Source organism: Somniosus microcephalus, chromosome 10, assembly GCF_052327205.1.
Source record: "Somniosus microcephalus isolate GS21.2 chromosome 10, FLI_Smic_1.0, whole genome shotgun sequence".
NCBI classification, from domain to species: domain Eukaryota; kingdom Metazoa; phylum Chordata; class Chondrichthyes; order Squaliformes; family Somniosidae; genus Somniosus; species Somniosus microcephalus.
In genome coordinates, this window is record NC_140996.1 from 226,284,621 (window position 1) to 226,298,230 (window position 13,610).

A 13,610-nucleotide genomic window follows, 5' to 3' on the forward strand; every position below is an offset into this window, starting at 1 on the left:
TGTTACCACTGACCAGTTCCACAAGTGCCATAAGAACATAAGAATTAGGAGCAGGAGTAGGCCAATGCTCCGCCATTCAATAAGATCATGGTTGATCTTTGACCTCAACTCCACTTTCCCGCCCGATCCCCATATCCCTCGATTCACTTAGTGTTCAAAAATCTTTCCCTCTCAGCCTTGAATATGCTCAACGACAGAGCATCCACAGCCCTTTCGGGCAGGCAGCAGTCCTCTGGTGTCGTGCCATTCTCAGCGAACTTGCCGGAAAAAAAAGGTGTTTTGATGCTACTGTGGCGGGGACTGTCTGCCGAGCTGGATCCTTCCCTTACCCAAGGGCAAAAATTTGGCTGATGGAATATAATGTGGGAAAAAGTGAGGTTACCCACTTTGGTAGGAAAAAAAAAGCAAATTATTATTTAAATGGGGAGAGACTACAAAATGCTGCAGTACAGAGGGATCTGGGGGTCCTTGTACATGAATCACAAAAAGTTAGCATGCAGGTACAGCAAGTAATTAGGAAGGCAAATGGAATATTGACCTTTATTGCAAGGGGGTTGGAGTACAAAAGTAGGGAAGTCCTGCTACAACTGTACAGGGCGCTGGTGAGACCACACCTGGAGTACTGCGTACAGTTTTGGTCTCCTTATTTAAGGAGGGATATACTTGCATTGGAGGCAGTTCAAAGAAGGTTCACGAGGTTGATTCCGGAGATGAAGAGGTTGTCTTATGAGGAAAGGTTCAAGACAAATTGGAGTTTAGAAGAATGAGAGGTGATCTTATTGAAACATATAAGATACTGAGGGGGCTCGACAGGGTAGATGCAGAGAGGATGTTTCCCCTCGTGGGGGAATCTAGAACTAGAGGGCATAGTTTCAGAATAAGGGGTCGCCCATTTAAAATGGAGATGAGGAGAATTTCTTCTCAGAGGGTCGTGAATCTGTGGAATTCTCTTCCCCAGAGAGCTGTGGAGGCGGAGTCATTGAATATATTTAAGGTGGAGATAGACAGATTTTTGAACGATAAGGGAGTCGAGGGTTATGGGGAGCGGGCAGGGAAGTGGCATTGAGGCCAAGATCAGATCAGCCATGATCTTACTGAATGGCGGAGCAGGCTCGAGGGGCCAAATGGCCGACTCCTACTCCTATTTCTTATGTCTACTGGATTTGCTGATCAGGAATGGGAACTCAGCTCGAGTTTCCCCACTCTTTAGCCCAAGGCTGTTGGTGACAAGAATACTGTCCTGGCACAGTTCTAAATGAGGTCAGCAAGCTAAGCAAGTGCAGTGATTGACCAGTTAGCCTTCCTTGTATGTACTGCTCAATATCACCTGATGCATTACTGTCTGAGCAAACTGGGGAGTCTGAAATCACTCCACTTATAGAAGGGACTGCTGGGGTGGGGATTCAGAATCTTCAATGGCCTCACAAGTTGCCAGGTACCAACATTTGAGGACTGCACCTGCCATTCTCAAAATACAGATCGAGCATCCAAAATCCGGAACTCCGGATTTTGGACGCTCAACCTGTACTTCAAAAAGCCATGAACTTTTGTTGTCTTTTTTTGAAAAATCCTAGGAAAAATGCGAGTGATGCAATAAAACCTTAGTGTTGTGTTTTATCCTCCTTAATCTGCACAGTTCCACTAAGTGTTTCCGCCAGGCTGCGGCCACGGCACCACGCCGCCCTGGTGGCCTAGTGTGGGCCATCGGATGCTCTGCAAAGCTCGCAGCGTCCCTCCCCTTTAACAGAAGGGGAGGGGTGGAGAAACGCGTCAGCACTACGCGGAGTGGCCCAGGCATTTCCGGACTCGGAATGTGTTTCTGATGTCCGAAGTCCTGAAAACGCCCAAGCCCAGGTTGCGATATTTCCGGACTTCGGACATCAGAAACACGTTCTGAAGTCCGGAAAAATGCGAAAACCGGCTCGGCCTGGGTCCCGAGGTTGCCGGATTCAGGACGCTCAACCTGTATTCTTCAAAAAATAATTTGTGCAAGAATGATAGTCTCACCATTTTTCTAAATTATTTTCTCCTTTAGATCCTCAACTTGACAACCTGGCTGGGACTTAAAACTCAAGTGATCAGTTTGGCTCAGTCGGTAGCACTTCAGACTCCGAAGGCTGGAGGTTCGAGCCCTACACCAGGGGTTTGAGCTCATAATCTAGCTGACACTCCAGTGCAGTACTGAGAGAGTCAGAGGTACGGTGCTTCAGATACAATGTTAAACTGAGATCTACTGTTTCAGCTGGACATTAGGATCTTGTGGCAATGTTCGAAGTAGAGCAAGGGCACTTGTGGTGTTCTATCCAAACATTTCCCAATAAACCAGATCAAAAAAAAATTAGCTGGCCATTCATCGCATTGCTGTCTGTGAGACGTACAGTAGTCATGAGCAAATATCAACCATAATAGTCACTGCACATCGAAAAATTATTCATTGTGTTTTGAGATGTTTCAACGTGGTACGGTGCAGGAATGTCTTATTACAAAGTATTTACAGCACAGAAACAGGCCATTCGGCCCAACAGGTCTATGCCGGTGTTCCTGCTCCACACGAGCCTCCTCCCACCCCTCTTCATTGAACCCCATCAACATCTCCTTCTATTCCTTTCTCCCTTGTGTGTTTAACTAGCTTCCCCTTAAATGTATCTATGATATTCGCCTCAACCTCTCCCTGAGGTAGCGAGTTCCATATTCTAACCACGCTCTGGGTAAAGAGGTTTCTCCTGAATTCCCTGTTGGATTTATTAGTGACTCTCTTAGATTTATGGCCCCTAGTTCTGGTCTCCCCCACAAGTGGAAACATCTTCTCTACGTCGACCCTATCGAACCCTTTCAGAATCTTAAACACCTCCATCAGGTAATCCTGTCTTCTCTTTTCTAGAGAAAAGAGCTCCAGCCCGTTCGATCTTATTGTAGGACCGAGCCTGCGCTGCCCCATTGTAACATAAGAACATAAGAAATAAGAGCAGGAATAGGCCACTTGATCGGCCATCAATAAGATCAGGGCTGATCTTGGGCTCAAAACCACTTCCCCGCCCGCTCCCCATAACCTTTCACTCCCTTATCTTGCAAAAATCTGTCTATCTCCACCTTAAATGTATTTAATGACCCAGCCTCTACGGCTCTCCGGGGCAGAGAATTCCACAGATTTACGACCCTCAGAATAAATTCCTCTTCATCTCAGTTCTAAAAGGACGACCCTTTGTTCTGAAACTATGCCCCCGAGTTCTAGATTTCCCCACGAGGGGAAACATCCTCTCTGCCTCTACCTTGTCGAGCCCCCTCAGTGTCTTAGATGTTTCAATAAGATCACCTCTCATTCTTCTAAATTCCAATGCGTATAGGCCCAACCTGCTCAACTTTTCTTCATAAGTCAACCCCTTCATCTCAGGAATCAACCAAGCGAATCGTCTCTGAACTGCCTCCAATGCAAGTATATCCTTCCTTAAATAAGGAGACCAAAACTGTACGCAGTACTCCAGGTGTGGTCTCACCAATACCCTGTACAGTTGTAGCAGGTCTTCCCTGCTTTTATACTCCAACCCCCTTGAAATTGACCAACTCTCTTGACCAACACCAGTTTGCCTATCGTGCAAACAGATCAACGGAGGATGCAATCACAACTGCTCTACACTCTGCACTGAATCACTTAGACGCTAAAGAGACCTACATCAGAATGCTGTTCATAGACTACAGCTCAGCATTCAACACTATCGTCCCCAACAAGCTGGCCACCAAACTCCACACTCTTGGCCTGAACACTTCCCTCTGCAACTGGACCCTGGACTTCCTAACAAACAGACCCCAGTCTGTCAAATTAGGTAACCACACCTCCCCCCCCCGACCCTGAACACGGGGGCCCCACAAGGATGTGTGCTGAGCCCCCTCCTCTACTCCCTCTTCACCCACGACTGTGTGGCTGTTCATGGTTCCAACACCATCATCAAGTTTGCGGATGATACCACGGTGGTAGGCCAGATCACCAACAACGATGAGTCAGCCTACAGGGAGGAGGTCCAGCATCTCGTGAAGTGGTGCGCCGATAACAACCTGGCCCTCAACATCAAGAAAACCAAAGAAATCATTGTGGGCTTCAGGAAGTCTAAAGGCGGAAGTCACACCCCCATCCACATCCATGGGGCTGTGGTGGAAAGGGTGGACAGCTTTAAGTTCCTCGGAGTCCACATCACGGAAGACCTCGCCTGGTCCCTCAATACCTCCTCTCTGGTGAAGGCGGCCCAGCAGCGCCTATATTTCCTAAGGAGGCTGAAGGGATGTAACCTGTCACCCCTGATCCTCTCTAACTTTTACCGCTGCACAATAGAGAGCATCCTGACGAACTGTATCACAGTATGGTATGGCAGCTGTAGCTACTATGACCGGAAAGCCCTGCAGCGGGTAGTCAAAACTGCCCAACGCATTACCGGCACCCGGCTACCGACCATAGAGCACATATACCAGAAACGCTGTTTACGGAGGTCACGGACCATCATCAAAGACCCTACCCACCCCAGCCACAGTTTGTTCGTCCCCCTGCCATCTGGGAGACGCTACAGATGCATTCGCACCCGAACGACCAGATTTAGGAACAGCTTCTTTCCCAGGGCTGTCATCCTACTGAACTCCACAAATAAACTCTAAAGCCTGCACATCTGCCAATGCACTTTATTATGTTTATGTTAATGTATTACAAGCCAAATGAATGTTGAATGTTTAAATGTCTTAATCTAAATGTACACTCTCGGGAGCCGCAAGCCTACATTTCGTTGTACTGCACTTGTGCACTAACAATGACAATAAAGTTGATTATAAAGGTCAACATTCCATTTGCCTTTTTGATTACTTGCTGTACCTGCATGCTAACTTTTTGTGTTTCATGCACAAGGACCCCCAGGTCCCTCTGAACTGTAGCATTTTGTAATCTCTCTCCATTTAAATAATACTTTGCTTTTTTATTTTTCCTGCCAAAGTGGATAACCTCGCACTTTCCCACATTATATGCCATCTGCCAAATGTTTGCCCACTCACTTAGCCTGTCTATATCCCTTTGCAGATTCTTTGAGTCCTCTGCACAACTTGCTTTCCCACCCATCTTTGTATCATCCACAAACTTGGCTACATTACACTCGGTCCCTTCATCCAAGTCATTAATGTAGATTGTAAATAGGTGAGACCCCAGCACCGATCCCTGTGGCGCCCCACTAGTTACTGTTTGCCAACCAGAAAATTACCCATTTATCCCGACTCTCTGCTTTCTGTTAGTTAGCCAATTCTCTATCCATGCTAATATATTATCCCCAACTCCGCAAGCTCTTATCTTATGCAGTAACCTTTTATGTGGCACCTTATCGAATGCCTTCTGGAAATCCAAATACACCACATCCACTGGCTCACCTTTGTCCACCTTGCTCGTTACATCCTCAAAGAACTCCAGCAAATTTGTTAAACATGATTTCCCTTTCATAAAACCATGCTGATTCTGCTTGACTGCATTATGATTTTCCAAATGCCCTGCTACTGCTTCCTTAATGAAGGACTCCTGCATTTTCCCAACGACAGATGTTAGGCTAACTGGTCTATAATTTCCTGCTTTCTGTCTCCCTCCTTTCTTAAATAGGGGTGTTACATTTGTGGTTTTCCAATCCGCTGGGACCTCTCCAGAGTCCAGGGAATTTTGGTATATTGCAACCAATGCATCCACTATCTCTGCAGCCACTTCTTTTAAGACCCTGTGATGCAGGCTATCTGGTCCAGGGGACCTGTCATCTTTTAGTCCCATTATTTTACCAAGTATTATTTCCTTAGTGATAGTGATTGTCTTTAGTTCCCCCCTCCCTGTGGCCCCTTGATTATCCATTATTGGGGTGTTGTTAGTGTCTTCTACCGTGAAGTCAAGATACAAAATATTTGTTCAGAGTCTCTGCCATTTCCCCGTTCCCCAATATTAATTCCCCAGTCTCATCCTCTAAGGGACCAACGTTTACTTTAGCTACTCTCTTCCTTTTTATATACCTGTGGAAGCTCTTACTATCTGTTTTAATGTTTCTTGCCAGTTTACTCTCATAATTCATTTTCTCTCTATTATTTTTTGAGTCATCCTTTGCTGGGTTTTTTAAAATTTCCCAATCCTCTGGTCTCCCACCAATCTTGGCAACATTGTATGCCTTCGTTTTCAATTTAATACCATCCTTTACTTCCTTAGTTAGCCACGGATGATGCTCCCTTCTCTTATAATCTTTCTTTCTCACTGGAATATATTTTTGTTGAGACTTATGAAATAGCACCTTAAATGTCCGCCACTACATTTCAACTGTCTTACCCTTTAATTTATTTTTCCAGTCCACTTTAGCCAGTTCTGCCCTCATGCCATTGTAATTGCCTTTGTTTACGATCAGGACACTGGTTTGAGATACAACTTTCTCACCCTCCAACTGAATTTGAAATTCAACCATGCTATGATCACTCTTTCCTAAAGGATCCTTTACTATGAGATCATTTATTAATTCTGTCTCATTACACAGTACCAGATCCAAGATAGCCTGCTCCCTGGTTTGTTCCATTACATACTGTTCTAGGAAACCATCCCGGATGCACTCTATGAACTCCTCCTCAAGACTACCATGGCCAATTTGATTTGTCCAATCAATATGGAGATTAAACTCACCCATGATTATTACTGTACCTTTTTTACAGGCCTCCATTATTTGTTGATTTATACTCTGTCCAACAGTATTGCTACTGTTCGGGGGCCTGGAGACTACACCCACCAGAGACTTTTTCCCCATATTATTTTTTATCTCCACCCAAACCGATTCTACATCTTGATCTTCTGAGCCAATATCACTTCTCACCACTGCACTGATCCCATCCTTTACCAATAAAGCCACCCCACCACCCTTTCCTTTCTGTCTATCCTTCCGAATTGTCAAATACCCTGGAATATTCAGTTCCCAGCCCTGGTCACCTTGCAACCACGTCTCTGTAATGGCGATCAGATCATACCCATTTGTATCTATTTGTGTCACCAACTCATCTATCTTGTTACGAATGCTGCATGCATTCAGATATAGAGCTTTTAACTTTGTCTTTTTACCAAAAACAAAACTTTTGCAGTTTCAGTTCTCTCTAATGTCATATTAAATATCGGGGTTTAAAAAAAATAAATAATAAGTTTCATGATAAGCAATGGGCTGAGCGGGCAAGTGCACGGCAAAGTATGGCACAGAGTCAAACAAACCAAGAAAGCCACACATTTCACCGGTGATCCATGGTGAGCAATGGGCCTCCCTCACAGCTGGCTCGCCGGCTTTTCCACGGCTGCGCGGTATTTTGAATGAGCCGCACAGCCCATTAAAATGGCCGCGCACCCAAAAGAAAATAAGAGGGAACATTGGTGGTGAGCCAGACAATTTCAGGTCAGTCATGGTGGAGGTGGGGGCGCTACAACTAACCTCACTATAATGGAGAAATTAAAATGAAGAAGCCCAGCGTTCCTGTTCCCTTTTACAACCCCGTGACTCTCCTGCTGGAAAGGCACATGTACGGATGTCAGGGGAAGACCTCCCACCCACCAAACTGTCAGTTGAGGGGAGAAAATTAACAAGAAAATAAACACTCATCATACAAAACAGTGATTGCTCATCTCCAGAAAGCACCGACTCTTGCTGGGGCACAGCTCTAGAGCCACTGGCGTCCCTCCAAGACCTTGCCCAAGTGGTCATTATTCACTATGAGCAGCCCAGACAGCAGGCTACTTTACTGGGAGGGATCTGTTCCCCCCTCACCGTGTTGATTTAGCCGTCCTTCTGCCATGGGTCACTGGACAGAGATCTGGAACAGGAACACTAGTGGGTCTTTCCCTTCCTAATTCAGACAGCCAATTGTAGTGCCCATATTGCTGTCATGGCAACAGGAGGGCTTGCAGGCCATTCCATTGCGGGGCACATTAAAACAAACCCACCTTGTCCTCATCAATGCCACACAAGAGATACTTCCAGTAGAAGTTTCCGAGAAGGAAAGCCTTGCCAATTTTCCCCTCCTTGACCCCAAAGGACAGAGGCAAACGGCAGCACCATGCCGCTGGCCTGCCTGAGATCAGCTAACCGATAGCCCAGACCCAAGGATCAAATGTTGGCCTTCCTGATCTGCAAGGCTCAGTTTCCTCACTGGATAAACATGCTGAGCCTTTGGGGGAATTCTAGTCTGCACGTCCGAAGCAGTTAGTATTGATTCATTCAAATGCTTTTCTTTCAGAAAATAACATTCTGGGATATAGTAGGTGAGTAATTTGAGACATGACATGTGGCGAGCGTAGCATTGCTTGGGAGTGAAAAGGTGACTTTGGGCCTATAGTTCCCAAAGCTCTCCACCACTGGGGATTTCCTCATGTCTGGGTCTGTTGTAGACTAATGGATAGAGATTGATTGCTATGATTAGCCAACAACCCCATTACTTTTTTTGATTAGTTCCTGGGATGTAGGCATCGCTGGCAAAGCCAGCATTTATTGCCCATCCCTAATTGTCCTAGAGAAGGTGGTGGTGGGCCACCGCCTTAACAATGGAGTGGCTTGCTAGGCCATTTCAGAGGGCAGTTAAGAGTCAACCACAGTGCTGTGGTACTGGAGTCACATGTAGGCACCTAAAACAGGAGTCACACGATTCCACCCAATGATAGGAAATTCTTTTCCTTTAAAAAGCAGCATCAAAATATTACACATTCAGGCTCTGCCATGAGGAAAGATATTGCCAACTTTCTCCTTGCGCCTCGGTCAAACCTAACAGTTCCAGAACATACGTCTAGTTATACATCGGTATTTAGAATAGATGGATAGAATCTTACAGCAAAGAAGGAGGCTATTTATCCCATCGTGCCTGTGCCGGCTCTTTGAAAGAGCTCTCCAATTAGCCCTACTCGCCCGCTCTTTCCCCGTAGCCCTGCAAATTTTTTTCTTTTCAAGTATACATCCAATTCCGTTTTGAAAGTTACTATTGAATCTGCTTCCACCGCAATTTCAGGCAGTGCATTTCAGATCACAACAATGTGTTGCATAAAAAATTCCTCCACATCTCCCCTCTGGCTCATTTGCCAATTATCGTAAATAAGTAAATGATGTGAGTGAATAATGACAGACAATTTATCCTCGTCACTGACACTAGCTTTTTATTCCAGATTAATTTATTGACTGAACTTAAATTTGTCACGGTGGGATGTGAACTCGTGTCTTTGGATCACTAGTCTAGGCGTCTGGATTACTAGTCCAGTAACATAACCACTATGCTACCGTACCCTCCTGTAATGAGGATGTTATTATATCCTGCGGTTGTACAGATATTGAGCATGGGCAGCACGGTGGCATAGTGGTTAGCACTGTTGCCTCACAGCGCCAGGGACCCGGGTTCGAATCCAGCCTCGGGCGACTGTCTGTGTGGAGTTTGCACATTCTCCCCGTGTTTGCGTGGGTTTACTCCGGGTGCTCCGGTTTCCTCCCACAGTCCAAAGATGTGCAGGTTAGGTTGATTGGCTATGATAAATTGACCCTTAGTGTTAGGGGGATTAAATACGTGGGGTTACGGGGATAGGGTGGGATATGTGTTGGTGTAGGGGTTACGGGGATCGGGTGGGATATGTGTCGGTGCAGGCTCGATGGGCCGAAATGGCCTCTATCTGCACTGTGGGGTTTCTGTGATTGTGAACTCCAGAGTACAAGGGATGCGGGATCTGCTTACTGCCTCCCCGGCGCTACGACTCACTTTGGAATTGGGACCAAGCGCCATTTTCCCAGTCAAAATAGCAGATTCTGAATACTGACAGTTGTATCGTAGATATGAGCAGATCAACCGTTCATATGTTAAAAACACATTTGAACCCAAGGGCTTATTTTCTGTTGTCGGGTCAAGGCAAACAATGCTTCACGAAAGCACGATGCATGCACCACGCAGAAAGAGTCAGCAGAAAGACTTTTCGCACTGACTCACGATACTGCTGTAGCATGAGGAGAACGCACCCCAATTTTTGAGTGATTCACAATCAGCTAAGGACTCAAAATAAAATGAGTTCAGTTCACTTCTCCAAGCCGTCCAGATGGTAATTGGTGTATCTAATGTTTTGTTAACAAACTGACTGAGGTGTCCTTGGTTCTATCGATGTTGAAAATAAAAGTAATGCTTCGCTCCAGCAAGAAAGTAAGTCGTCCTTAGGCAAATGATACTTATAATCGCGCAGCACAGGAGGCCATTCGGCCCATCTTGCCCGTGCCGGCTCCTGGAAAGAGCTGTCCAATTAGTCCCCCTCCCCTGCTCTTTCCCCACAGCCCTGCAAATTTTTCCTTTTCAAGTATGTAGCTAACTCCCTTCTGAAAGTTACTATTGAATCTGCTTCCACCGCCCTTTCAAGCGGCGCATTCCAGATCATAACAGCTCATTGCCAATGCTCCCCTTAGCCTGCGTGGCGCTCCAGGGATCCTGCGCGGCGCTCCAGGGATCCTGCGCAGCCGGTCAGCCGGCTTTTCAATTGGGAAAAAAAACGCACACACGCGTGGAATTTTGAATGGGCCGCACAGCCCATTAAAGGGGCCGCGCGGCCATAAAGTAAAATTACAGGGGACATTGCTCACCACATAAAAGAATGTCTTTGCATCCCCTCCCTGAACTTTTGGCCAATTATCTTAAATCTGTGTCCTCTAGTTATCTACTCCATCAAAAGCCCTCGTAATTTTCAACACCTCACCTCTATTAAATCTCAAATACAATGTTAGCTAACTTTGGATGCAGTCTCAAGACTGCCCGATCAGATTGCCACATAATAAAGGGGGCCATCAGAGGCTGAAGGATCAACTTCCGAGAGGAAACACTGTGATCATCTCCAAAAAATTAAGATTGCACAAGGCCATCGGTTCAAATAGGTCAGTCAGGCATGAACTTGTGCAAAGCAAAATTAAGTCCCTGACCACACAAACACTTCATTTTCCAGGCACCGGCTATGAGAATTCTCTAACTGGTCATTATTTAACTTCCTACCAGAGTCAACAGAGAGGCTACAATGGTTTCTGCAGAGAGCCTCAGCAAGCTGAATGATAGACCCAGGGCAATAAAGCCTTTTAATTGAATTGCAACAACCGGAATGTGGCACCATAGAGGATTTTCTGCACTGTCCTTAAAGTGGATGATTTCCACAATGCTAATCTATGCCCGAAGGAAGGAATCCTGACACAGCCAGGCTCATCACCAAGGAACCAAGCTGTACCACAGCTGGCCCTCCAGCTGCAACAACAGGACCTTCCTATATGAAATCATTATTGGCAAGTCAGCACCGAGTACCTACAGGCCCAAGAACCGGGCTTTCCTTGATCAGTAGAGCATCACCAGCACAACTGGTCCCTTCTGTTTAGGACTGAAGGACAATTTTGGAGAACGGGAGAAAACTTCAGGAAAGCACGTGGAAACATCCTTTTCTCAGGTCACGGAATCAATGTTCCCTCTAATTGTTATTTTTGGTGCGCGGCCTGTTTAAATTTGCTGCGCGCTATCTTTTCCAGCGGAACAGCTGGGTGAGTGGCCTGCTCGGGACCTCCCGGTCGATGCACGCCCGCGCAGCTTAGGGGGCGAACATTACATAGAATCATACAGCGCAGGAGGCCGCCATGCGGACCATCGTGCGCGTGGCGACAATTTAAAAGAGCTTTCCAATCAGTCCCACTCCTCTGCTCTTTCCCCATAGCCCTGCAAATTTTTCTTTTTCAAGATTATATTCAAATCCGTTTTGAAAGTTACTACCGAGTCTGCTCCTTCCGCCCTTGCAGGCAGCGCATTCCAGATCATAATAACTTGCGACGCAAAAAAAAGTCTCATCTCCCCCTCTGGTTCTTTTGCCAATGACCTTAAATCTGTGTCCTCTGGTTACCGACACTCCTGCCAGTGGAAACAGTTTCTCCCTATCCACTCTATCAAAACCCCTCATAATTCTGAACACTTTAGGACATTACTGGAGCAGTGTCGCTCACTTTCATATTGTTGTGCTAATGAACACCTTACTTGGGGGTCACGCTCAGGAATACTGCAACACAGAGTGACAAGAGAAAAGTCTGCACGCGCGATTCCTCGCACAGTGAGCTCTCAACATTAATGGTGCCACTGTGAAAAAAAGTCAAGTCGGGGGCATATATTTCTTCACAGGAAGAAAGAAAAATAAAACTCTGGGTTCAACAGAGTTTTATCACGGCTGTTTTCGGAACGAGGATGGACTCACATCCAATGAGCATTCGCTTACCGGGGAGCAAGAGAAGGAAATGAAACGGCACTGAATCCCAGCGAGGTCAAGTGTTTAAATTGAAGCATAGTCTATGTGCGAGCTTGGGCCTCGGGCCTTGAATGCTCCTCTTATTTGCCTTGAGCTTCTTCATCCTTACTAGGAGTTATGTAGAAAGGGTCAGTAACATTCTGGCAAAATGGAGGCTAAATGAGGGTTAAAGAACTTGCTGAAAAATTATGGGGCAAAACCGCAAATCTGAATTGGGTTGGTCAGCAAGGACTGTTCCAGCAACACACTCGGGCCACCCTCCATTCAACTGTTGTTCTCAAATAATAATAGAACAGTGACCTTTTCCCTTGAAATAAATCTGTATATGCTCAAATGCTTTGCCTCAAAGCATGCAATACAATCCAGGAGGTTGATGAGGAAACCTAAAAACTGCACTTCAGAAACAAAGACACTGCTGTTCCTCCCTTATCTTTTCATTCTGATCCAACCCTCTTTTGACATTCCCTTTGTTTTCTTCCTTCATTTTATTTCTGTTGCTTTTCCTTTCCAAAAAGCACACTTCAGACAACAGCCCACCGGTGCAACATTTGTACAAACATGCTCACCATGACTCAACAGCCCAGTTCGGTGGTGAATTTTAATCCTGTTTTATTGGCCCGGATTTTGTGCTGGGTAAAGATGGCAAACTGTTACCTCTCGGAAACTAACCATAACTTCAGGATTTAACGCATGCGCAGATAAACATGGAAATCTTGAAGTTGCGGTCAGTCATTCCCTGCTCCGACACAGGCTGCCCCGTGGACCCCACCCCACCATAGCCGGCTATCAGTGAAATCAGTTGAACTAACGAAAACTTAAGCTTCTCCAATCTAATAAACACCCTATTAAAGTTAAGCCTTGTTGGAATAGGTGTAACTGGGGTGTTAATGGTATACTGACTGCTGAACAAGCGTTCTGGCCCTGAAAAAATGTCAAATTTCTCATTATAAAAAAAATAAATAAAATCTAGTCATTTTCTAAGTTTATTTATGATATTTCAGCTTCTATCTTAACCCCATGTGTATTTCCTAATCTTTATTTCGCTCTCTGTAAAGTTTTTTAAAAGTGAATTAAATCAGTGCTTTTTATTTCCTGGTTTGCTGTCTGTGAGAATTCTTCTACGTGATTGGCTGCTTAGACAGCTTGATGACATCACTGCTGCTCTACGCTAGGAATCCCCTTTTGACAGCGCTACAATCAATTTAACGTCGAGAAACCTAAAGTTTTCACCACAGAGATCGTGAAATCTTTGTGGGCAGCTTTCTTCAAGGTCAGCAGTGACCGCAAATTCCGGACCATTGTCTCAATTCTAACA

At 45.6% G+C, this 13,610-nt stretch overlaps 1 protein-coding gene across 1 annotated transcript in view; it reads right to left on the reverse strand.

Moving 5' to 3' along the window:
- The window catches only part of acer3 (alkaline ceramidase 3), a 177,362-nt gene that overhangs the window by 105,013 nt on the left and 58,739 nt on the right, over nt 1–13,610 (reverse strand). The window lies entirely within an intron of this gene.